Source organism: Eschrichtius robustus, chromosome 4 (assembly GCF_028021215.1).
Source record: "Eschrichtius robustus isolate mEscRob2 chromosome 4, mEscRob2.pri, whole genome shotgun sequence".
Lineage (NCBI taxonomy): Eukaryota > Metazoa > Chordata > Mammalia > Artiodactyla > Eschrichtiidae > Eschrichtius > Eschrichtius robustus.
In genome coordinates, this window is record NC_090827.1 from 72,483,725 (window position 1) to 72,510,179 (window position 26,455).

A 26,455-nucleotide genomic window follows, 5' to 3' on the forward strand; every position below is an offset into this window, starting at 1 on the left:
GAACTAGGAAAGGTGAAAGATAAATGAGCAGAAACATAATCAGATAATAGGTACCAATGAGAGGAATACAATCAAATGTCAGTTATTACACTACATGTGGATTGGCTGACTCCTTTATCAAAATACAGATGTTGTCAGATTGGGTGTCAGCCCATAAGATTCGTACAGTTGCCCTTTATTATCCTCGGGCTATTGGTTCCAGGACATGCCCCCTCCCTCGCTGATACCAAAATCCGTGGATGCTCAATTAAGTTCCTTATATAAAACAGAGTAGTACAGGAGGTGCTTGGTCTTTCCTAGTTCCACATCCGTGAATTTGATCTGATGTCGATGTGGAGGGCCGACTGTATATTAAAAAAAAGTCAATAAGGTAGATATCATTTATAACAAACTAGCCTAAAAATGAAAACTAAGGCTTAAACAAATATATGCCAAGCAAGTGAAAATGAAAAAATCATAGATAGCAAATAAATATCAAATTGGAGCTAAGGGTCAAAAGCATTCTATAGGAGAAAGAGGAACATGTACATACTAAATTTAAAATCCACAAAGATAGCAGACACTTATAAACAAATGACAAAAAGCCAAATAAATAAAAACTAATTTGAAATGCAGAGCAACTTAACAAAAGCACAAGTTTAGTGGATGATTTAATATACCCTTTTGAGAATGTAAGAAGCCAGTTATACAGAAAACCAAATATATAGCAATAATATAAAAGATTTAAATAATGCATCATCAAAAGCTTAAATGTTTGTGTGTACAGATGTTACATGTGTGCAATTTTCATCTCTATAGATAATGCACATTTTTCTTTTAGCCATACTTCCCTTACAAAAACCTATCATATACTTTATTACAAAGATACTCCTATTTAGTTGCAAAAGAGTAGCTACTTTATGTTATAATTTGATGAAACTTATTAAGAATAGAAGCATGATCAAAGGAGATATATACTTTTTTTTTTTCCCACAGGAAAGTAGGATTTATTGGTTGGCACGAGTAAGGAGGGGACAGTACCAAGGCTCTCATGAGTGCAGGGCCCGCCATTTGTCCAGAGGGCCACAGTTAAGGATGTAGTTGACCCCACAGCCTTCCAAGATGAACTGCTTTTCTGCCATCATGTTTTCAAATTCATCTGCATTAAACTTAGTAAATCCCCACTTCCTGGAGACATGGATCTTCTGACGGCCATGGAACTTGAACTTGGCCCTGCAGAGGGCCTTAATCACATGCTCCTTGTTCTGCAGCTTGGTGCTGATGGACATTATGACTTGGCCACTGTGGACCCTGGCCACTGTGTCCTGGGGCTTTCCAAAGGCACCGGGCATACCTGTCTGGAGCCTGGATTGGGAACAGCATGCCAGTCATGAATGTCCACTGGAAAGGGCTGTCTCTAAGGTCCCTTGGGGCAACCCATGCAGGTAACAGGCTGCATACACTACCGAGGAGGCTGCTGTTTGCAGCCATTGCACACTGGGCCCACATGGGGAGAGATTTATACTTTTAAAAATTAAGAAACATTCTTCAAAATAACCACAGGATACTAGATAATATTAAATATTCTCTAGTAAGTAATTGCAAAAGAAAATGATTGCAAATAAACCAGAAAATAATGAAAAGGAGAGCAATTCAGTAAACCTATGGGAATCAAGCAAGAATGTATTTAGACAAATAATTATTACTGCAAACATATTATAAAAAGATTAAATAAATTAAATATTTAATAAATTAACACTAAAAAATAAACCACAGAATTGGGAAATTAAATTATTACTAATGAAATATGACAAAAGGGAAAATAATAGAACTGAACAATAAAATTCTTTTTTTAAAAAAAGAACAATAAATCTTTTGTAGCTTAATTTATGTAAAAAAGAGAGAGACAAAATTTACAGCAATTTCTGTTATTGTTTAAGGCTCTGTTAATTTCCTATTCATAATCATTCTGCCCATTTTGTTGCTTATAAAACAAATTATTTTTTACTGTCCTGCAGGTGATCAAGGTCTTCAGGAGAACCCAGATTCTCAATTTTGATGGATCTAAACAAACACAGATAAACTAAATCATCCTACAGAGAATTTGCTTTAGTTATGGACATATAGCAAAATTCTCAAAAATAAAAAGAGAGGGAAAGGCAACTCGCTGGCTTATGAAAAAAAGTTTCTAAAATGAGACACTAGATAGGGATATTTTATTTTCTGTCTAAGGATGCTGAAATCTGTATTAAATTACTGAAAAGTTTCCACTCATTTAGCGGGCCATGAGGGGAGTCAGTAAGATTACTTCTTAAATTATGGTGCACCCAGCAGCATCAACGTTACCTGGAAACAAGTTAGAAAAACAAAATCTTGACCCACTCCAGCCCAGAGCTACTAAAGTAGAAACCCTGTGCTGTAACAAGCTCTCCAGGTGATTCTGACACAGGTTAAAGTTTGAAAACCACTGCTTTCAAAGGAAAAGCAACATCCTAAAGATGGATGAGGGGAAATATTGAAGATAGTTGGGTCTCAATAATGTTGTTAAGCTGCTGATTTAATGAGACCTGGTACTGTCCTATCTCCAGAATTCTCTCTCCTCCTCTTCCCTCTCTTCTCCTTTCCTTTCCTTTCCTTTCCTTGTCTTTCTTTCTCTTATTTTTGTAAAGCAATACAATGAGGTTTAATGCATTGTGTGGCAGTTAGATTATTAAATCCATGGTTTGGTAAGACCAAAATTACCTTTATAGAGACTCTTGTTTTTGCCAACCAGGAGAGCCAACCACAGAGAAAACTGCTTGGCTTGGCCCCAAGAGATCCAAAAAAGAAAATGATGACTAATAGTAAAACCCTGACTGAGGACACAGAGGTCTATGCACAACTATGAAGCTTTGACACCTTTACACCTTTTTAATTTTTCAACTTATCTTTTTCCTTCGTATCTTTCATTAAAATGTTTTTATCACATTGTATCCATGTCTTTTTTCACAACTAGGTACATAGTTATTAATAAACAGTGTTAAAATTTTAATTAATGTGACATCTCGTGTTGTTTATAGAGGTCGTTTGATTATCCAGATTTGTTTATTTTACTTGTTGCCTAAAGCATCTTAACTTAAACTCATAAATAGAAAAAGAGAAACAAATCTAACAATGAAAAAACTAAAATTAGAATATGACATGCAATGCAATCACAATACTTGAGAAAATCTTGAGAAAATTGATTATTTTCCAGCATAATATAAAGTAACAGTTTTACACAGGAGAAGTTAAAAAAATTGAACAGGCAAATACTAATGAAGAAATCAGAAAGGCAATTAAAACTCCATCTTTAAAAGAAAGATATGGAACGCCAATGTTTTCTATTTTGTTTATGTTTCTAAACAAAAGGTAATTTCTTTATTCTTTAGATTATAAAAACAATTGGAACTTAGTATAAACTTAATATTCTAACAAATAAAGATAATCCAAATTTATAGTCACTTGTAAATACAAATAGAACATGCAGAATTTTATATGGATCCAGCAATTCATAAAAACAACATAATATGATCAGTCAGCTTTTAAACCAGAAAATTCATTGCAAGGGAAAAAAATAAAGAAGGAAAACAAATAATTTAACAATAGATTCTAGAAAGCCAAGTGATAAAAAATATCAGTCATTCATAGTAAAATTCTAAGTAAGATAGAAATAGAAACTAGTTAAACAGGATAGAGTTAATTTTCAAAGCACAGTAGACAACATTAGATGACATGATGAAATATTGAAGTCTTTTAAATTCAGGAATAAAAGAGGAATGCTTTTCCTCACTATATAATTCATGATCAGGGAAAATTGATACATATTTTGGAAAGAAATGCCAAGATTGTATATTTTTTTTAAATGATAGGATTATAAACTTGAGTCTCCAGTTAGTGAAATAAGTGAGAATTTTTAAGATAGTTGGATAAAAAGATAAACACAAAAAATAGTTTTTCTCTAACTCAAGCAAGAGCTATATACAGATAGAAATAAACACACATACATAAATATATATTCAAAATAGTGATCAAAGATATAAGAACCTGAGGAATAAATGTAATAAGGAATGTATAGGATTTATATGAGGGAAACACCAATTTTTAAGGACAATGAAACTGTAAGAAAAAAATGGAGAGTTATACTGTGTTCTTAATGAGAAGATTTAATTTCAAGAAAGAAACAATTCTCCAAAAATAATATGTAAGTATAATGAAATTCCACTGACAATACATGAGGATAGTTTTCTAGATTCTAATAAGGAAGTCTACAGTTCCATTAAACAAGAAAATATAAGAAAAAAGAATTATGGAGAACACAGTTTACAAGCTATTGAATTTTTCTATAAAACCATTGTAATTATAACATGATATTATCACAGGAATAGTGAATTAGATCAGTGTAACAGAATACACAGTCCATAAAGTTTAATATAAAAATGTTTACATTTCAATTCAGTGAGGAAAGGAGGTTTATTTATAAATGATCTCATCTTAATTGATTATCCATCTGAAAGCAAAAAACACATTTTCTAATTTTTCATTTCACTCCTATAAATAGATAATTCCCAACATATCAGAGATTTATATGCAAAAAAATATTAAATGACAATGAAAATTAGGAAAATACTTGAGAAAACATGAAATGTATATCCCCAAGAAAAAAGAAAACTCATGATCATAAGGGAAAGATACACGTATTTAGCAATATGAAAATATTTTTAAATGGCAAAACATACAGAGTGAAAATGCAAATGATGGGCTGTTAAAAATACTTTTAACATTTATGAAGTAAAATTTCTAATAATTCTGATTTTTAAAAGAGATAAATAAGAGAAATAAGGTCTGGAGAAAAATCTGAAAAGAAAATGAATAAAAAATTCACCACAAAAGTTAAAATGTGCTCATCTTTAGCATCAGTAAAGAAAATACAAATGTAAATAACATCAGATTGACAAAGGGAATGCCTTCCATTGCTAACGGGAATGTTGGCACTCTCATATGTTGCTGAGCACTTTTTTATTACCATGCCATATTTGGAAAAATATAGTATGTACTAGCATTTTAAAATATGCATAATCTTCAATTTCATTATATGAAAATTTGAGATGTTAGACTGTAGAAATTAATTCACTTTTTATAAATATACATATATATGTATATTTTGTGCAAATATATGTGTATATATATAAATGTACAGAACCATAGATATATATATATATATAAATGTACAGTACTATTTTTATGGGCCAAAACTGAAAATATTTACTTTCTTGAACAATAGATAACTATCTTGGTGTTATCATGCTATATTATATAGGATTAGTTCATCTTTGTTGCATAATATTTTATAGTTCTTAAATAATTTACTCAACCCAACAGTCCTCCAAAGTATTATCATTTCAGAGTTCCAGCACAGTAATATCACAAATTTGATTATTGTGTTAACCACTGGATCTTCTATGACTGATAAAATTAGAGTGTAATATCCTCATTTTCATCATTTCTGTAAATTTAAAATTCCCCCCATAATGTTGATATACAAGTTTTTTCTTGACTGAATTAGTGATTATTTTTAATATGAATATACTTCAGCAACTAATTTACATTGAGAATATGTTTAGTACACTTTCAGAGAGTATATTAAGATTAATAAAATTATATATTGGAGACAATGAAAATATTTTCTGAGATTCAAATTTTAGCTATATATTTTTATAAGATTAGTATGTATTAATTTACCATATCAAATAGTTAATTTACCATATCAAATAGTTCAGTTGTTTACTACAAATAGTTAATCCAGATTGCCACACAAGTGATTTGGCAAAGTCAAATACGTATATTTTAATCTCATTGATACTGTTATACCATTCTGTTAAAAAAAAATTCTCACACTAAGTGACTCATGTAATCATAACTGTATCTCCTTTGATTAGGTTAATAGAGTGTCTGAAATTGTGTATATCAGAAAGCTATTGAGATAATCTCAATATGCTTAAACTTCTGCTAATTTATCCCTTTCATCTCAACATTTTCCAATTAAGCTATGCTCCCACAAATCTCTTGAAAATAACACAGACAAATAAACAAGCAAAAAAACAAATGGAGCTGTTTTATGGTATCAACATTTTGAAGCTGGAAGAGACATTAGAACACATCTCTTTTGAACCTATTACTTTATAAAGTAAGATACTCAACTGTAGTACCAAGCAAGAAGTCCTTCTAAACATAATGGACACCATAAAAATTCTGCTAAGGTTAATTTTAAAAAGATACATACGAAGTCAAATAGATAATTAACAGGAGAGCTCGGAATCTAAATTATATTTTTCTATTCCAAAGTCCAGTTTGCCTGTTGTTCCTCAAATGTGAATTCGTTAAAATGCATGTTCCTAAACTCCTTTACTGGAGACTTCAAATGATTCTGCAAGTTTGTGTACCTGGCTATTAATGTGATCAAGGAAATTTGGGAAGAGCTGTACAATAGGGTTACTGTCAATAGACTAAGATATTGCCAAACCTCAAATTTAACCGAATGGGTATAAATATTAGTTGCATCTACTCTGTAGTATTCTCTCCTCCACTCATTCTTTCTCTGTAAAGAATAATCAAGTCAGAAATTCCTGCCTTTTCCTTCCCTTCCCTTCTCTTCCCTTCCCTTTTCCTTTCTTTTCTTTTTTTTGACAAGTCAGGGAACACTATGAACAGTAGACTTTCCCCTCTGACTGCACTCAGTTAATATCCATATCTCCTCCTATAGGATTCTTAAAACTCCAATTAAACAAAAAACTCACTTCTGCTGCTTAGTAGGTTGGACACACTTTAACTAATAGGCATATATGAACATTGTATTTAATATATATATGAAATGTTTATTGACCCATAGATATAACAAAACTTTGAGTCTATTAAAGTCATAAAGCCTATCAACAAATAATTAAGAAAATATCCAATAAATATACGTTAACTTATCCATAATTTATCTCCATTTATTAATGAAAACTTGTCTGACTTTTATTAGCACAGTAAGAGAACCCTGTGCTGTTACTGATATTTATTTTTATTTTTCAGTACAATATCAATATAGGGTAAGGAAATTGTGCAGCCAGAGTGAATTCAAATTTTGCCACAACTGGTAAGGTGGTTGAACTAAATAATCAGGGCAGGCAAGAACCAAAGACAACTGAATCACCACACTAGTGCATATCAACTTCAGATAAGTATCTGCCAGGTACAAGAAACAGAGAACACAGTAGTTATACAGATGGTTGCAATTCAGTGAGAAATGGGTATTAGCATTATAAATACTTGGGTTCAATCATACTTCTCATTATGTCGAAGAATTTTTGTTAAAGATAATTAATCTCTGTAGGATCCAAGTGTCTTATCTATAAACAAGGTGAAAAGACATTTGTTTTGAAGATTTACTATGAAAATTAAACAATATTTTTCTTCTGAGCTAGTGACCCATAGTTGTGGCTCAAGCTCCAACTGTCTACACAACTCAATCTCAAGCTACAACTGTTCATACATTCTTTTAGAGTCTCAGACTCAACTGTCCCAAACTATTGAACCTATTATAATATCTTTTATTGATAGAGTATCTGTTACAGTTATTAGTACTAATTATCACAAAGATCAGTTAGAATTATCACAAATAATAACTTAGACCACACAAAATGGGGATGACTAATTCAGTAGTGTTAGAGAAAGTTTCAAAGAGAAGATATACAAGTTTAGCTATGACAATAGATAATTAATTGTTAAACATTGAGTGGAAACTATGATTCTGGTGGGATGGAGGCAAATGGCTATACAAGCTTCCTCAATTATACTGAATGTTGTCTGTGTCTTATTCTTGGTTGTGTTTATAGAGCTTATCACAGTGCTCAATAGCTTTTGTTTTAAATGTTGTTCATGTGCCTGTGCATGTATATGAGAGAAAGAGGGAGAGAGAAACAGAGAGGAAACAGTTTAACACTGTTCTTTGATGAGTAGTCACCAAATGATTACTAATTTTTTCCTCCTTATATCTCTTTTCAGTTTTTTTCATTCCTTACTTAATTTCTTTCCATATCTTGGTATTCACTATCCCTCATTTTTTTTTTTTTAAACCTCAGTAGCTGCCTTTTCCTGCTCTAAGTCACTCCTGTAATCACTAAGTGGATGGATGCCCTAGGAGTAACATGTTAAAGTATAAATTATGACATCATGTTGAATCTCCTGGAGGACCTGGAGGACATCCTGTGCTAAATTCCTAAGGATCTGTTTTGAATAAAGCATAACACTTAGAGATAAATGAAGGATTTATAATATAGCAAAGTTATTTATCCATCTCTACTCTTGATTAATAGCCAAATAGTTTATTGCATGTTATTCAGACAAGCACTTGATATGGCCCTCAACACATAGAAATCTAAATCAGTATTCTTATGGCAACTCACATCTACTATAAATATTGAGTTAAAATGAGATGTTTCACAATCTAGCACGTACTTGATCCTCTGAACTGAAAGCAAGAAAATAGAAAATTAGTAAACATATATACTTCCAACTGCATGGGGTTAATATTGACAAATTTCAAACTGGTCTTTCCGAATTAAAAATATGTATATCCTTGACATTCAAATGGATTGATTAGTCTCATCATTGTATAAGACTTTCCCTTGGTTTTTCCTAAATTAAAGGTGTAAAAGGAATACAAGCTCTTAATTGTGAAGAAAATAGAGAGCTGGGATCAACAAGAAGGGAAGCTTTATTAAGAAGAGTTGAAAGTTGGTTGGGCTCTCAGGACTCCAGCTCAAGCATGCCTACTATTAATTTCAACTCAGAGGCTCTGAACTACCATGGCTGATGGTACTGATATATCTTCAACTATAAAAAAGAATAGATTATTAAAAATTTTATGTATCTCTATCTCTGTGTCTATATCCTCTATCTATTTATGAAAGGGTAAAGGGACTGTTTCATCACATACAGTTTTTACTAAGATTTTTTTTCTTCTTCTGGCTTATTTCCAACTGTGGGTATCAGATGACCTCTTCTGAATTGAGCAGATGGCTTAGCCTAGGAAGCCTCCACAACCTGAGGCAGCCTGTGGACATTCTTTGGAAGCCTATTGTATGTCTTCCCGGTTAATTTATATAAAAAGATTTATGTTAGTTTTCTCAATTTACTTTCTGCAGTAAAATCTATGTTGCTTCTTTTCACTGTGTCAATTTAGCTAAGCTAGAGCCATGTTTCACAGATTTTCTTCACTGCATGGTGTCAAGTTAGATTGGCCGTAAGAGAAGTTTGTGTGGAAGGAGAAGTGGCCCTATTTTTTATGCTCTGAAGTTTGGTGCAGGGCCAGGTGCTATTGCTGCTTCCACATATCCTCACTCATATGTGGGCTCAATAGTTGTTTGGGAACAGCAATCCTACTTGCAGTCTGTTCTGCTCCCACTGGATCTTCTCCTTCAGTTTTGAATCCTGGGCCAGGGGTGTGCAGATCCACAGTGAAGAGCTGCAGGCTATCCTGCAGGTGGCCCTTATCATAAAGGTTGGAGGTGGTAAGAGACAGATATGGCTTCCAGTTAGTCCTTGTTCTTCCCCTGCTATGCATCTTTCCTTTTCAACCCCTATAGACCTGAATTCAGTCCTAAAACTAGATGCAGAGCCATAACCACTAGACTACTGAACTAGCTCCCACAGATGCATAAGGTCTAATTCTGGTAAAATATTCCTTTTTATGTATCACGGAGTGCTTCTTCTTTTCATATCAAATCTTAGCTAATATAAAAGCTTTTATATCAGGATGTTTGGCTACCAGTCACACAAAGACATTTGTTTTTCTCTCATCTGTATTAAAATATGGAATATTTCATGATCCAACTTTACATTACAGCTAGATGCATAAATAAAATGAAAGACAATGCAGATACTGAGAGGATCTTTTTTTTTTTCTCCTGTGCTGAGGGATACTCCCTCAAAGCTATGTAAAGAGGATTATCCTCTCTTGGAGAAGTAATCCAGATACACACTAGGACCACACCTTTGGAAAAGCTTAGGAAGAAACACTCTCCACAGAACATGGAAGAATATTGATTTGTTTTTGTGGAACGTAAATCTCATTGGATCATACTACTCTATATTATTAAGGAAACAATTTTTACTTTCTCGTGGGAGAAAACTTTGTTATTCGGGGTCTCAGAGGGTTTTGCACAGCAAAAGGGACAGAGTATTGGGTTGACATTCTGTCAGCACTTTTGTTGTTGATTATTCCAGTCTGAGTCATGAAACTGCTATTCTATAGATGACCCTCTCCCCACCCTTAGTCCACCTTGATGGGTCTGTCAAGTAACTCAAGGATTTGTCACATACACAGAACAGCTGCTAGTCCGTGAATGCCTTTGTAGGAATTAGGAAAGACATCTCTCCATGCCAGAGAACACCTACATGATGGCTTTGCATGTCTGTTTGTTTAACATTCAGTGATAATCTTGAAGATCTTTAGCATCTTCCATAACAAAGAAGCTCTTTGTTGGGCTTCAGAGTGCCCATCATTTGGAAACACTTTCTAATATTAGTGTACAGTAAGTCCCCTACATACGAACCTTCAAGTTGTGAACTTTCAAAGATGTGAACATGTACTGTTCATCCAACCTATAGACCAGGGAGTTATAGCTACTTTCAAGAAATATTATTTACATCACACTTTTCATCAGGCAGTAAAGATGACTGATGAATCAGGAAAAACCTTGTGACAATTTTGGAAGGACTATAACATCTACAAGGCCATAAAAAAACATCGCCTTTGCTTGGCCTGTGGTTATGGCCGTCCCCATGAATGGGGTTTGGAAGAACCTTCGCCCACAGTTTGTTCACAATTTTCGTGGACCTGAGAAGGTGGATGAGGAGTCCAAAGAGGTCTCCAGCAGCTTAGTGACCCTCAGCAAGAAGCTGGAGTTAGATCTGCAAGAGGACGACTTCACTGAACTCCTTGCTGTGCCACACGAGGAGCTTACTAATGAAAACCTGATGGAATTGGAGGCCCAGAGAAAGGATAAAGAGAGGCAAGAGGAAGAAGAAGTGAGTGAGGAACCGAAGAGATTCACAACGCAGGCAATAGCAAGGGAATTTTTCTTTATTGTGGAGGCACTGTTAGTTTTTGAGGCACAGGACCCAAACGTAGAACGGTACATGAAGGTTGCAGCAGCCATTCAGAATGCAATCCATTGCCACCGTGTCATCTATGATGAGAAGAAATGAGCTACTACCCAGGGATGTCATTTTTTCAAGAGGGTAGATAGAATTGAATCCAGCAAGGAACCAGAACCTGTGCCATCAATGTCAGATGTGAATGAAATTGTAGTTTGCCCTCCATCTCTTATTGTTGATAATCCTTCAGCTCTATGATCTCCCACCTCCTCTCCTTCCTCCAGTCAGTAACTCTTCTTGCCTGTTCACTTGATGCCAGCCCCTGTATGCCAGCTGTTGTACTGTACTACTGTACTTTTCAAGGTGCTGAAAGGTACCTCCTCCCGTCATGCCCTTTCCTGCCTGCCTCCTTCCCTCCTTCTCTCTCTCTCCCTTCCTCTCTTTCTTCCTTCTGTCTGCCTGTCGCTGATTTCTTCCCTCTTCATAAGTTAAAAAAAGCTTAACCATGATGGATTTTTTTTAATGAAAAACGTTTTTTCTAATTTTAATCTCAAAGTCTGTTTGAACTATCTATATTAGTAAATTTCCTGATTCTATCCAAATTTCTTAATGATGCAATTGGCTTCCTATTGAAATAGAAGATTGTTTAAACCCTCAAGATAAAGTACTATAAGATGTTATAGATCTAGAAGAGCATACTAATTTATAATTAGTATGGTAATTAGTATCTTTCTTTTCAGTAAACTTATTTGTATATTAGTTTCCTCACTTACAAAATGGGGATAAAATTTGAGGACACATTTAAAAAGATACCTAGGAAATTGCCACTACATTACTTGTGAATGGAAAAGAAATGGTGTAATTATACTGTGGCCTAAAGATATTAAGAGCTTATTTATAGCTTCTACCATTTTTCTGACTGAAATGTAAAAAGTTCTAATCACAGAGGTCTGTTGGTTGACTTGTGAGCAAAGCACTCAACAATTTAATATTAGCCATTTGTTATCCATTCAGGTTCTTTCTAGTTACCTTTGATTCACAGAAGGCAGGAATTTAATAAATCAATAAATTTTAAGTGTACTTTATATTTTCCTTTCATATTTTTAAGCATTTATATTTTCAAAGATAATAGACCTAAAGTATGTTGAAAGATCTTTCTCCTTGAAACTCCAAATTTATCTTAGTGCTTTATGAATATAGTGTATATTAGTAATTTAGTGAAACAGATGAGTCACTTAAATTAGAAAGAACAGATTTTTCAGGATCTCCAAACATATCTCTCAATATATAACAGTGGAAAAAGTATATGAAAAAATTTTAGAAATAAATTTTGGAGGTATTCTGATTTGCCTTTGCAACTAACACTTACTTGAAATCAGCAATCTACTCTGATACTGAATTAATCTTTCTTTCATTGTATAACTCATTCAATTAATAATATAGAAATGAAATGTGCTTATATCCTGGATCTACTTTCCATTTAGATAGGCCAATATAATGATGATATCATCCTGAGAAAGATATACACTTTCTTTTCTTTCCATTATTTTCCCTTTAAGTAACAATTTAGCCCATAAGCAGAGACATTGAACTAATTTTCCCCATAGTTAACCCAGGAGTATCACTGTCTCCTATCTCCACTGTCAGTAGTTCTCATTAATTACTGTTTAAAAAAGGATTGACTCAGAAACCAATTATTTTACTGGAAAAAAATTTGCCACAGAAAGTCATTTTTCATTTGAGACCTATTCTTCATGTCATGCTCATTATCAAAACATTGGTATTTCTTAAAACTGCTATGTTAATTTGGTTATGGAAAGATTTCCCATGTTTCAGAGTTGATGGATTTTTCTTCCTTGTCTACTTTTATACCCCCAAATTAAACAAATTTTTCTATATTTTTAGATACTTGGCTCGTTTATGAATTTTGCTTAGATTAATGTTGTTTATGAAATAAAATATCCCTGGAATTTGTCTTGCACTGAATAAATTAGTTTATTCATAATCAAAATAAACGTAATTTTCTCTTACCACTTAGCTTCTGTTGAAAGCAGGTTTTCTTTCCACTACTTCATTTCTGGCTAGTGTCTATGAAAATCATGTGTCTGCTGAGGTTTCTTTTTATTCATATACTAGAAAAATAAATGTTTACTGGGTTTTCCAACATTTCCAGCTCTATGCTTTTAATATGTTATTTTTGCCTTCTAGGCCACCCAAAGGTATGTTAGATATTGCATAATTCATTAATCATAAGTTTTTCATCATAAGTAATTAGAAATATAAATAGTTAAAAAGGCTGATAAGAAGAAAAATATCAAGAATCATGTGTCTGTTTTGCCCAAAAAAGAATACTATAAAAACATGAAAAGTTGGCAGCAAGTTTTTTTTTTTTTCTTTTAATATCTTCACTGAGTTCAAAATAAGAAGTAGCTACAGATGACAGGATATGTGAGGTACAAGAAGACATTTCCATCCCAAATCAGTATCTTCTTGCACATGACCTTATGTTAGCTACAGCTACTCAGCTTTCCAGTTCTCATTTTCATGTTAGTGACATTTCAGAAAAAAATGGCATTTGATTTATTTTTGTCTTGTATCCTGTTTTCTCTTTATTTTTAATGGTCCTTTGTGGGTTACTTTTGCTTCTTGTTCCTTGAAACCCAACCAGTCTCCAGCACGAATGATAATGATGAAAACATTTGGATTAGTACATTTTGCGATGTTTTTATCATGGGATTCTGGAAGGAAACAGAAATTATCCTCTCTGGACTCTTTTCATTAAGAAATAGGCTCGAAGAAGTAGGTTGTCTTGCCCAAGGCTATTCAGGTGTTAACGGCAGAGGCAGGTTCAGAACGTAGCCGGTCCTTTTTCGATTACAACATGCTACTCAGTTTCCCGTAATTACAAGAGGGTGTTCCTCTTCTTGGCCAGAATTCTCTTTGGCATTGGGGGCGGTGCTTTGCCTGATTAGCTTTCAGTCAGCTGTCAGGGTTCAGCAACCATCTCAAAATATATTCATCTCATCATTTTTGTGCTTGTTAGCAGCTGCATTTTCCCTTTTACTCTGTCATAATATTTCAGGTCCTTTACAGTATTCTCTCTAGGGTGACACACAGAGATAGTTTCATGCTATGGGAGAAATCCTGAGAGGAAAAGTTCATGGTTTAGTATGTGACCCAAAGAGAGATTTGTCCCAAGCAGTCAAACAAACAGCTTTACTTAGATCTAAGGCACAGGGACTAAAAGCTCAATTGAATAGGTAGGTAACTTGGCTTTCTAGAAAAGAGTTGTGACACTCCAGGCTGGAGATATTTGTGGAAAGGTATGAGCCTTTGTCAGGAAGCTATTCTTGTTTGCTCTAAACCCTACTAATCACCTCTGATGTGTGCTGCCCATCGACTTCAAAGAATCTGTGGCCTGGGTAGGTAGGAAGTGTGCTGAGGAAAAGGAAAAAGAAGTCCATGGTGGTTCAAAGTCACATTAATCCTCCTTGATGATTCAGGTAGCCAAGTAAAAGGACAAAAAACAACAAGGAGAGATGCTTTAAAATAAATGGAAATAAATGTAGAAATAAAAGAGAGACATGAAATGAAAAAAAAAAGTCTCTTTGGTCAGTGGTTTCTATTTTGTGAATTCTTGTCCTATTTTCAGTGTCTCATTTCTGAAGCTTAGTAAGTATTCTTTCTTTGAACTTCAAATAATACAGAAAGGGAAGGGCAAAAAAGTTTGTCCAACATAATACCTATGTGTGTTGTATCACCTACTCTGATTAGTTATATTGTATTGGCAAAATTGGTTCTTTGTTCTCCATAATTAGATTAAACAATTCTGCTTCTGTGTAGTTAATTTTTAGCTCACTTTATTTCTTTATGAATGCCTTAGTTAATTATAGTAATTGATATTAACTGCAGATATCTACTGAAAACATGAATAATTTTATACCTTTTATTTCCATATGTATGTATATATATATATATATATATATATATATATATATATATATAATTACTCTAACTGAAAGGAATTTCCCTTGTCAATAAAATGATTTATGTGTTTGGTACAGAGGAGATAGAATTTATATACATAGAATTATAGTATACTAAGTACTATATTATAATTTGTCATTAATATACATATACTGTCTTAGCATAGTATATAATATGTATTTTAAATTTAGATTGTAAGGAATTAGGATCCTATGATATATAGTAAATTAATCATAATTTAATTTCCCTGAGCAAGAATTTCCATTATCTTCCCATGTATCTCCCACATTAATTTTTTTTTAAAGGAATTCCTTTATTTTTATTATTTATTTATTTTATTTATTTAATTTTTGGCTGTGTTGGGTCTTCGTTTCTGCGCGAGGGCTTTCTCTAGTTGTAGCAAGCGGGGGCCACTCTTCATCACGGTGCGCGGGCCTCTCACTGTCACGGCCTCTCTTGTTGTGGAGCACAACCTCCAGACGCGCAGGCTCAGTAGTTGTGGCTCACGGGCCTAGTTGCTCCGCGGCATGTGGGATCTTCCCAGACCAGGGCTTGAACCCGTGTCCCCTGCATTGGCAGGCAGATTCTCAACCACTGCGCCTCCAGGGAAGCCCTAATTTTTTTTTTAAACAAATGGTTGCTGTTAAGACCCATTCTGAAAAAGGGGGAGTACAATGTTAATCACAATTTCTTCCCAATTCAGTTATCATGTTATCAATATGTTTGGTGGTCAGAGAACACAAAAATATTTAAAAACTGTTTGATTTAATATAAATATATGTGATGAAATATGTATTGCCATCCTTCATAATTATGCTATTATTGTAAGAAAAATCATCAGCACTTGATTGTAATCTTCAAGTTGCTAAAATCTTCCTCTTTATCTCTTTTTAAAAATTATTCTGTGACAAAAAATATGAATTTTTGTTTTTTCTCAGTGTAATAAAAAGGGAATCTTTTGTCTTTTATTTTTTCCCAGCATTACTGAGATATAATTGACATATAATATTGTGTAAGTATAAGGTGTACAATATGTGATTTGATACATGTATATATTGTGAAATAGTTACCACAATAAGGTTAGTTATTATCTCCATCACCTCACATAATTACGGGGTGTGTGTGTGTGTGTGTGTGTGTAGTGAGAATATTTAAAATCTAATCTCTTAGGAACTTTTATGTATAAAATACAGTATTGTTAACTATAGTCACCACACTGTACATTAGATCCCCAGAACTTATTCATCTTATAACTGGAAGTTTACCCTTTGATTAACATCTCTCCATTTCTCCCAAACCTCAGCCTCTGTCAACAACCATTCTTTTCTGTTTCCATGAGCTCAGCTTTTTTAGATTCTACATAAAAGTGAGGTTGTACAATATTTCTCTTTCCATGTCTGACTTATATCACTAAGCATAATGCCCTAAAGGTCCATCCACATTGTCATAAGTGGAAGAGTTTCCTAATTTCTCAGGCTGAGCAATATTCCATTGTATATATTTATACCAATCTTCTTTATCCATTCATCTGTAGGTAGATACTTATGTTGTTTCCGTATCTTATATTGTGAATAATGCTGCCATGAATGTGGGGTAAAGATATCGTTACATGATAGTGATTTCATTTCCTTTAGATATATACCCAGAAGTGGGATTGATGGATCATATGGTAGTTCTATTTTTAATTTTTTTGAGGAACTTCCATATTGTTTTGCAGAGTGGCTGTATTAATTTAGATTATCACCAACAGTACACAAATGTTTCCTTCTCTTCACATCCTTGCAATATTTAATTATTGTCTTTTTTATTTTGGGGTTTTTTTTTTTAAATTTTTAAAAATTTTTTAACATCTTTATTGGAGTATAACCGCTTTACAATGGTGTGTGAGTTTCTGCTTTATAACAAAGTGAATCAGCTATACATATACATATATCCCCATATCTCCTCCCTCTTGCATCTCCCTCCCACCCTCCCTATCCCACCCCTCTAGGTGGTCACAGATTTTTGTCTTTTTCATAATAGCTGTTCTAACCTAACAGGTGTAAAGTGATGTCTAATTGTGATTTTAATTTATATTTACCTGATGATTAGTGATGTTGAGCACCTTTCCCTGTACCTATTGGCCATTTGTGTGTCTCCTTTGGAAAAATGTCTATTTAGATCCTCTGCCCATTTTTAATTTGGATTTTTTTTGTTATTGAGTTATATGAGTTCCTTATATAGTTTGGATATTAACCTTTATCAGATAGATGTTTTGCAAGAAAATTTTTCCCATTCTGTAGGTTTCCTTTTCATGTTGTTGGTTATTATTATTATTATTATTATTTGCCATGCAGAGCTTTTTAGTTTGATGTTGTCCCACTTCTTTACTTTTGATTTTGTTGCTTGTGCTTTTGGTGTCATATCCAAGAAACATCATTGCCAAGACTAAAGTCAGGGAACTCTTACCCTATGCTTGCTTCTAGGAGTTTTATGGTTTCAGGTCTTATGTTTAAGTTTTTAATACATTTTGAGTTCATTTTTGTGAGTGGTGTGAGGTAGATCCAATTTCATTCTTTAGAATGTTATTACCCTGTTTTCCCAACATCATTTATTGAAGAAACTATTCTTTCCCACTGTGTGTTCTTGGTTCCCTTGTTCTTGGTTGACTGTATACATAAGGACTTACTTCTGGGCTCTTGATTCTGTTCCATTCAGCTATGTGCCTGTTTTTATGCCAGTGCCACACTGTTTTGATTACTATACCTTTGTAATATAGTTTGAAATCAGGAAGTGTGATGCCTCTAACTTTGTTCTTCTTCTCAGGACTACTTCAGCTATTTAGGGTCTTTTGTGGTTCCATATGAATTTTAGGATTACTTTTTCTATTTCTGTAGGAAATGCCGCTGGAATTGTAATTGGGATTGCACTGACTCTATAGATGGCTTTGAGTAGTATGGGCATTTTAACAATATTAATAATTCTGATCCATGAACACAGGACATCTTTCCATTTTTTGTGGAAAAGTTCATTCTTCAATTCTTTTCATCAAAGTCTCATTGTTTCCAGTATACAGATATTTCACCTCCTTGGTTAAATTTATTCCTAATGTGTTTTTTTTTTTTGTTTTTTGTTTTTTTTTTTGATGCTATTGTAAGTGGGATTGCTTCTTTATTTCTTTTTCAGATACTTCATTTGTTAGTGTATTGACATGAAACTGGTTTATGTATATTGGTTTTGTATCCCATAACTTTACTGCAGTTGTTTATTAGTTTTAACAGTTTTTTTGTGAAGCCTTTAAATTTTTGTATACATAAGATCAAATTATCTGAAAACAGAGATAATTTTACTTCTTTCTTTCTAATTTGCATGCATGCCTTTTATTTCTTTATCTTGCCTGATTGCACAGGGTAGAACTTTCAGTAACATATTGAGTAGAAGTATTGAGAGTGAATACCCTACCCTTGCCTTGTTTCTGATTTTAGAGGGAAACTTTCATCTTTCACTGTCAAATATGATGTTAACTGTGGGCTTGTCCTATATCGCTTTTATTATCTTGAGTTATGTTCCTTCTACACCCAATTTGCTGAACATCTTTACTGTGAAAGGATATTGTATTTTGTCAAATTCCTTTTCTTTTTTAAAAAATTTTTTATTGGAGTATAGTTGATTTACAGTGTTGTGTTAGTTTCAGGTGTACAGCAAAGTGAATCAGTTATACATATATCCGCACTTTTTCTAGATTCTTTTCCCAGATAGGTCATTACAGAGTATTGAGTACAGTTCCCTGTGCTATACAGTAGGTCCTTATTAGTTATCTATTTTATATGTAACAGTGTGTATATGTCAATCCCAATCTCCCAGTTTATTCCTCCCTCCCCATCATGCCCTGGTAACCATAAGTTTGTCTTCTACATCTGTGACTCTACTTCTGTTTTGTAAATAAGCTTTTCTTCTGTGTCTATTAAATGATCATATGATTTTTATCTTTCATTTTATTAATGTGGTGTGTCATATTTATTGATTTGCATATGTTGAACCATTAATGTGTCCAAGGGGTGAATCCCATTTGATCATAATGTATGAGCCTTTTAATGTGCTATGAATTTGATTTTCTAGTATTTTGTTGAGAACTTTTGCATCTATATTTATCAGGGATATTGGCCTATAGTTTTCTTTCCTTATAGTATCCTTATCTGGCTTTGGTATCAGGGTGATGCTGGCCTTGTAAAGTGAGTTTAGAAGTGTTATCCCCTTTTCTATTTTTTGAAAGAGTTTGAGAAGTCTTGATGTTAATTCTTCAAATGTTTCGTAGAATTCACCAGTGAGGCTGTTTGGTCCAGGGCTTTTCTTTGTTGGGAGGTTTTTGATTACTGATTTAATCTCCTTAATCATTATTGGTCTGTTCATATTTTCCATTTCTTTGTGAGTCAGTCCTGATAGGGTTTATGTTTCTAGGAATTTATCCAGTTCTTCTAGGTGACCCAATTTGTTGACAGTGTCCCTTTTGCTTTCCCTAGGGTGGTGCTGTATGCTCAAGTTTGTGGTTTATCCCAGGTGCTCAGATTCAGGACAGCTTTCTGCACATGCTCATTAGCAGTCTGCAAAAGCTCATTATGCTGTTGGGAACATGCATAGGGAGCTGGCCAAGGAGTGGGTGTTGTGTGGGTAAGGCCTGTGGAGCACTGGGGGTGCCATGGGCCCAGCAGCTCATGGGTGGGCCTTCAATGGAGTCTATGACAAGATTTGTAGGATCCTTGTCCCTTTGATATGTTCCTCTTGAGCATTCACTGCTGTTTTCCTAGCCGCTCACTAACCCTCAGTCATACTCAGTACTCTTGATGGGGTGAGAGAGAAACTGGTCTCATGGGCAGCAGCCCACACAGCTAGGAAAGCCAGGCACTTTCCCTTGTGGGAGAATACAAAGGCTAAGAGGCGCTCTCCTGGCACTGAGCTGTGTAGCCTTGGGAGAGGGTGATGTGGGTTAAGTCAAATAGTTCCTCTTACCCTCTTCAAAGCATCCCAGTTTGTTTTTCTGTTTTGTTTTGTTTTTGATACAGTGGTGTACTGGAACTTCTCCACTTGACTCCTGGACTTCCACAAAGACTCTCTTATCTGTGGGTTAGAGTCTAGATCAGTGTTCTCCAGAGGTTTCTGAACCATGGCCAAGAAGGGCTAGAACTGGCTCAAGGGCCATTTCAGGGTCCACAGCTAGGACTGAGGTCTGTATGCCTATTTCCCAACGTGTGGGTTGGCAAGACTCTTCCCAGGTCCCTTAGCATATGGTGCTTATGACAGAACCAAAGCCAAATGGAGCTGTAGCTGAGTTTTAAAGAGTATGGAGCTCTTTCTGGGTCTATGGTTAGGATCTGGGTGGATGAGTTAGCAGCCTGTGTGTGAGCCTGTCTTCTCAAAATGGTTTTCCTTGTTTTGTTTTTGGACTGCACCAGGGTTTCATAAAGTTCTTCCTGGATCCCGCAGCTCCCAGAAAGGCACATTTGTCCATGGATAGATGCCAAATTATTCTTAAGCAGAGGATATGAACTAGGGACATCTTATTTGACTATCTTGTTGACATCACTCGTTAAGGAATTTTTTAAATGTGGTGACTTGAAGTTAAAGTGAATTGTAAGAATATACTCTGAGTATAGGCAAAGGATTTCTGAACCTGAATGAGCACTTACTTGGTTGGGCTAATTGTTAATTTGTTTATAATTAGTTTAATGTCATACATGAATTCTAAATGCTCATTGAGTAAAATCTTAGTTAAATTATAATGAATTCCTGATTTTTCTAACATTAGCTAGGATGTATTCCTAAATTTTTGTTCTATCATGTTTATATGAAATATTATTCATTAATAATTATAATCATAGTATTTGAAGTATTTTTGATGTCAAGTAAAATACCTAGAATTTAGTATCTAGTTGTACTCAGAAATGTTAAGCTATAATTATCACAATCATCCTTATTATTGCAAAAGAAGTAGAGAAAGTCTATTGGACTTTTTAGCCTCAGTTTCCATAAATATTACGACCTTTGTATATTAGATTTTTTAAAATTGGTTTTTATTGGAGTATAGTTGCTTTACAATGTTGTGTTAGTTTCTACTGTACAGTAAGATGAATCAGCTATATATATACATATATGCCCTCTTTTTGGATTTCCTTCCCATTTAGGTCACCACAGTGCATTAAGTAGAGATCCTTGTGCCATACAGTATGTTCTCATTATTTATTTATTTTATACGTAGTATCAATAGTGTATATATGTCAAACCCAATCTCTCAATTCCCCCTACCTTCCCTCTTGGTATCCATACATTTGTTCTCTATGTCTGTGTCTCTATTTCTGCCTTGCAAATAAGATCATCTACGATACAAAATGATTAGTCAGTGTTGTACTGGAGTTTAGAAGAATGAACCCTGAACTAGTGTTTAGACTACTCAGAAATCACATTCCTGTTCTTTGAATCTACCACCACAGTAGTTAAAATAGAATCTTTTCTAAAATGTTAAAGCAATAATTCAATCCTATTTAAAAACAAAAACAAGCTAATGATTCAATCCAAGAATCAGAATTATATGATATAAAACAGACTAGTATAATGAGGAACTGTTTTATTTTTCTGTTGTTGTAGAAGTATTGGTGCCAGTATTAATCACTTTATCTTCTAGTTCAGATTAATCATTTTGGTTCATTTCTGAATAAAAATAAAAATAATTTTAAAAGAGCTTATAATATGAAAAAATCCTTAGAGACTAATAATATAAAATTATAGGATACAGGCCACAAACCTTAAAACTTTTAGTTGCTAATATATTACTTTTCAGAAATATTTACACACCTTTTATTTATAATTATACTTTTTGAGAAAATTGCAGAGCCACATGTAGTTATAAAAATAATACAGAGATATTGTGTATACCCTTTACCCACTTTCCCCCAAAGGTAATGTCTCACAAAACTATATAGTATATAATTTCTAACCAGAATATTGACATTGATGCAGCACATTTCCATCACCACAAAAATCCCTAGTGTTGCCCTTTTATGGCCACACCTGCTTCTCCCTCCTTAACCCATAGAAACCACTAATTTCTTCTTTATTCCTGTAACTTTTGTCATTTCAAGGGTGCTACATAAGTTTTATATTATGTAACCTTCTGGGATTGTCTATTTTTCATTCAGCAAAATTCTCTGGAGATTCATCCAGGTTGTTGCAATTATGAATCATTTATTCCTCTTATTAACAACTAGCATAGTTGTACCATAATTTGTTGAACCATTCATCCATTGAAGAATACATGGGTTGTTTCCAGTTTTTGGCCATTATGAGTAAAACTGCTATGAACAATTATGTATAAATTTTGTCTAGTCTGAAGTTTTCATTTTTCTGGATAAATGTAGTTGTATAGGTATGTGTATATTTAGGGGTTTTGTTGTTGTTGTTGTTGCTTGTTTTTTGTTTTTTAGACACAGACAAACTGCTTTGAGAGTGTCTGTATAATCATGACATCCATTTCTTTGTGTCCTCACCAGCATTTTTATTTTAGCTATTCTGAAACTATCACATTGTAATTTTAATTTGCATCTCCCTAAAAGCTAACAGTGTTTAACATCTTTCTATGTGCTTATTTGGTGTCTGTATATTTTCTTCAGTAAAATGTCTGCTCATGTCTTTTGACCATTTTCTAATTGGGTCATTGGATCTTTGCTTTTTGGTTTTTTACTTTTCAATTTTGAGTTCTTTACATATTCAAGATACTAATCCTTTGTTGAACATGTGTTTTGCAAATATTTTCTGCAAGCCTGTAGCTTGTCCTTTCATTCCCTTTAGGTCTTTCAAAGAGCAGGTTTGATGAAGTCTGATTTATCAACTTTTTTTCTTGCAAGGATTTTGCTTTTGATGTCAAGTGTAACAATTCCATGCCTAGCCCTAGAACCAAAAGAGTTACTCTTATATATTTTCTAAAGGATTTTTGCTTTATATTACATTTAAGGCTGTAATCTGTTTTGAGTTAACTTTTATAGGAGGTGTGATACTTAGGTCAATTTTTATATTTTACCTATCGATATACAATTATTACAGCATTTGTTAAAAGGGCCATCTTTCCTCACTGAATTGGCAAAAATCAGTTGAATATATTGGTGTGGATCTATTTCTGGACTCTGAATTCTGTTGCATTTATCTATACATAAATCTCTTTTCCAATACTACCAGTCTTGATTACTGTGACTATATAATTGAAATTGGATAGATTCCTACTGTGTTATTCTTCTTTTTCAAAATTGCTTTCAGCAATTAAATTCCCTTGACATTCTATACAAATTTTAGAGTGATCTTATCTACATCTAAAAACTATCTTTCTGTTTTTTTGACAGGAAATGTGACAAATCTTTATATCAGTTTTTCCCAAATTAATCTTTACTTTGATGAAACTTCCAATTTATGAATACAGTATGTCTCTTCATTTATCTGATATTTTAATTATTTCATAAACACTTTGTATTTTTAAGCATAAAAGTGCAGCATATGTTTTGTTAGATTCATACTACATATTTCATTTTAAAAAAATTGCCAATATTTCTATTTCAGTGTCTACGTCTTCACTGCTGGTAAATAGAATTACAATGCATTTTTAAAAGATTTATTTATTTATTCTTTATTTAATTTATTTTTGGCTGCGTCAGGTCTTAGTTGTGGCACATGGGATCTTCATTGCGGCATGCAGGGTCTTTCATTGTGGCATGCGAGCTTCTCTCTAGTTGTGGTGCAAGGGTTTTCCCTTCTCTAGTTATGGAGCGCAGGCTCCAGGGCGCAGGGGCTCTGTAGTTTGTGGCATACAGGCTCTCTAGTTGAGGCACATGAGCTCAGTAGTTGTGTCGCGCCGGCTTAGTTGCCCTGTGGCATATGGGATCTTAGTTCCCTGGTCAGGGATGGAACCCGCGTCCCCTGCATTGTAAGGTGGATTCTTTACCACTCGACCACCAGGGTAGTCCCTACAATACATTTTTGTATGTGTATCTTCTACGCTGTTTCCTTGATGAACTTACTTAGTTATATGAAATTTGTGTGTGTGTGTGTGTGTGTGTGTGTGTGTGTGTGTGTGTGTACTCTTTGAAATGTCCTAAAGAGCCAACATATCTTCTGCAAGTCGGGTCAGTTTTAGTCCTTCCTTTCCAGTCTCTATACCTTTTATTTTCTTATCTTGATTTATTACATTGGCTAGAACTTCCAGCTCTATGTTGAGTAAGAGTAGTGATAATGAACATCCTTGCCTTCTTTCTGATTTTAGGGGGGAAAATTCATTTATTCACCATTAAGTGTAATGTTCTTATTTTCTTCCTTCTGCTTGTTTTGGACTTGTTTTTCTTGTCTTCTGCTAATTTCTTGAGGAAGTACCTTAGATTAATGACTTCAGATTTTTCCTATTTTCTAATGTATGTGTTTAGTATTCTAAATTTCTCTCTCAGTACTGCTTAATTGTACCTCACAAATTTTGATTTGTTATATTTTCATTTTAATTCAGTTCCATGTATTTTTTTTATATAAATTTATTTATTTATTTATTTTATTTTTGTCTGTGTTCGGTCTTCGTTTCTGTGCAAGGGCTTTCTCTAGTTGCGGCAAGCAGGGGCCACTCTTCATTGCAGTGCACGGGCCTTTCACTGTCGTGGCCTCTCTTATTGCGGGGCACAGGCTCCAGACGCGCAGGCTCAGTAGTTGTGGCTCACGGGCCTAGCTGCTCCGCGGCATATGGGATCTTCCCAGACCAGGGCTCGAACCCGTGTCCCCTGCATTGGCAGGCAGATTCTCAACCACTGTGCCACCAGGGAAGCCCCAGTTCCATGTATTTTTAAAATTTCTCTTGATACTTTCTCTTTGACCAATGGATTATTTGTAGTCCATGCGTGCTGGATTATAAATAATCCATATGTGATATTTAATTTCAGAGTGTTTGGAGATTTTCCTGTTAGATGTAATGTTGTTGATTTCTATTTTGATTCCAATGTGGTCTGAAAGCATCTTCTGTTTGATTTCAGTTAAATTTGTTGAGGTTTATTTTATGACCCATGATATTGTCCCTCTTGGTGTATTTTTCATAGACACTGGAAAGTATGTGTATTTTGCTCTTGTTAATTAGAGTGTTCTATAAATGTCAGTTATGTTGACTGATAATGTTTTGAGTTCTATTTCCTTGATATTTTCCTCTCCCTTTGATTATCACTTGTTTAGAAAAGGTTGTTAGAGGTTTGTTGTTGATTAATCTTTGCTTTATATATTTTTCAGGGTTGCTATTTGGTGAATACACATGTAAGATTGCTATACCTTTCCTGTGGATTCACACTTTTGTGTTTATATACTATTCCTCTCTCTCTGGTAATTTTCTTTTCTTTGAAGTCTACTGTTTATGATCGTATGGCCATTCTTGCTTTATTTTGATTGTTTTGTAATATATCTTTTCCTTTTTTTATTTTCAATATGCTAATGATATCATTACATTTGAAGTGAGTTTTTTACAGACAACATATGGTTGGGTCATATTTTTTAATCCACTCTGCCAATCTTTGTGTTTTAAATGGTGCATTTAGTTCATTTGACATAATTAAATGATGTATTTAGATATGTTAGAGATTATGTTGGCCATTTTGTTTGTTCTCTGATTTTTTGATTATCTGTATACTTTTTCCTGCCTTTCTGTAGTGTACTAGAACATTTTTAGAATTCCATTTTGATTTATTTATAGAGTTTCCAAGTATATCTCTTTGTATAACTTGCTTCGTTATTGCTCCAGCTACTCTGTTGTATAAAGATAATTTATCACAGTCTACTAGGATGATTAATTTTCCAGTTCTATTTTCCAGTGTAGAAAACTTACTTCCGTTTATGTCTCCTTAACTTCTGTTTATGGTATAATTGATTTAATTTTTTAACATACATTTAGAATGAAATCAGTGTCATAATTTTTGCTTCAATCATCAAACGTAATTTAGAAGATACAATAGAAGGAAAGACAATTGTATTTATCCACATTTTTGCTTACTGTATTCTTTCTTACTTCTTGATATTCCAAGGCTTTTTTCTTTGTTTCCTTTCTGTTTAGAGAACTTCCTTTAGCCATTCTAGTAGAATGGGTCTGTTAGCAACACATTCTCTTAGTTTTACTTCATCTGGGAATGTTTGATTTCTATTTCATTCCTAAAGAATCTTTATGCTGAATATTGGATACTGGGTTGGTGGTTCTTTCTCTTTTGCACAGGAAACATCATGTGCCACTTCCTATTGGCCTTCATGGTTTCTGATAAATCCATTGTCATTTGAAATATTTTTTCCCATAGAGGTAAGG

At 33.9% G+C, this 26,455-nt stretch overlaps 1 pseudogene; it reads right to left on the reverse strand.

Annotated features, from left to right (window-relative positions):
• Positions 1–1,388: 1,388 nt before the first annotated feature.
• Positions 1,389–1,542, reverse strand: LOC137764476 (small nucleolar RNA SNORA70; annotated as a pseudogene).
• Positions 1,543–26,455: the final 24,913 nt, after the last annotated feature.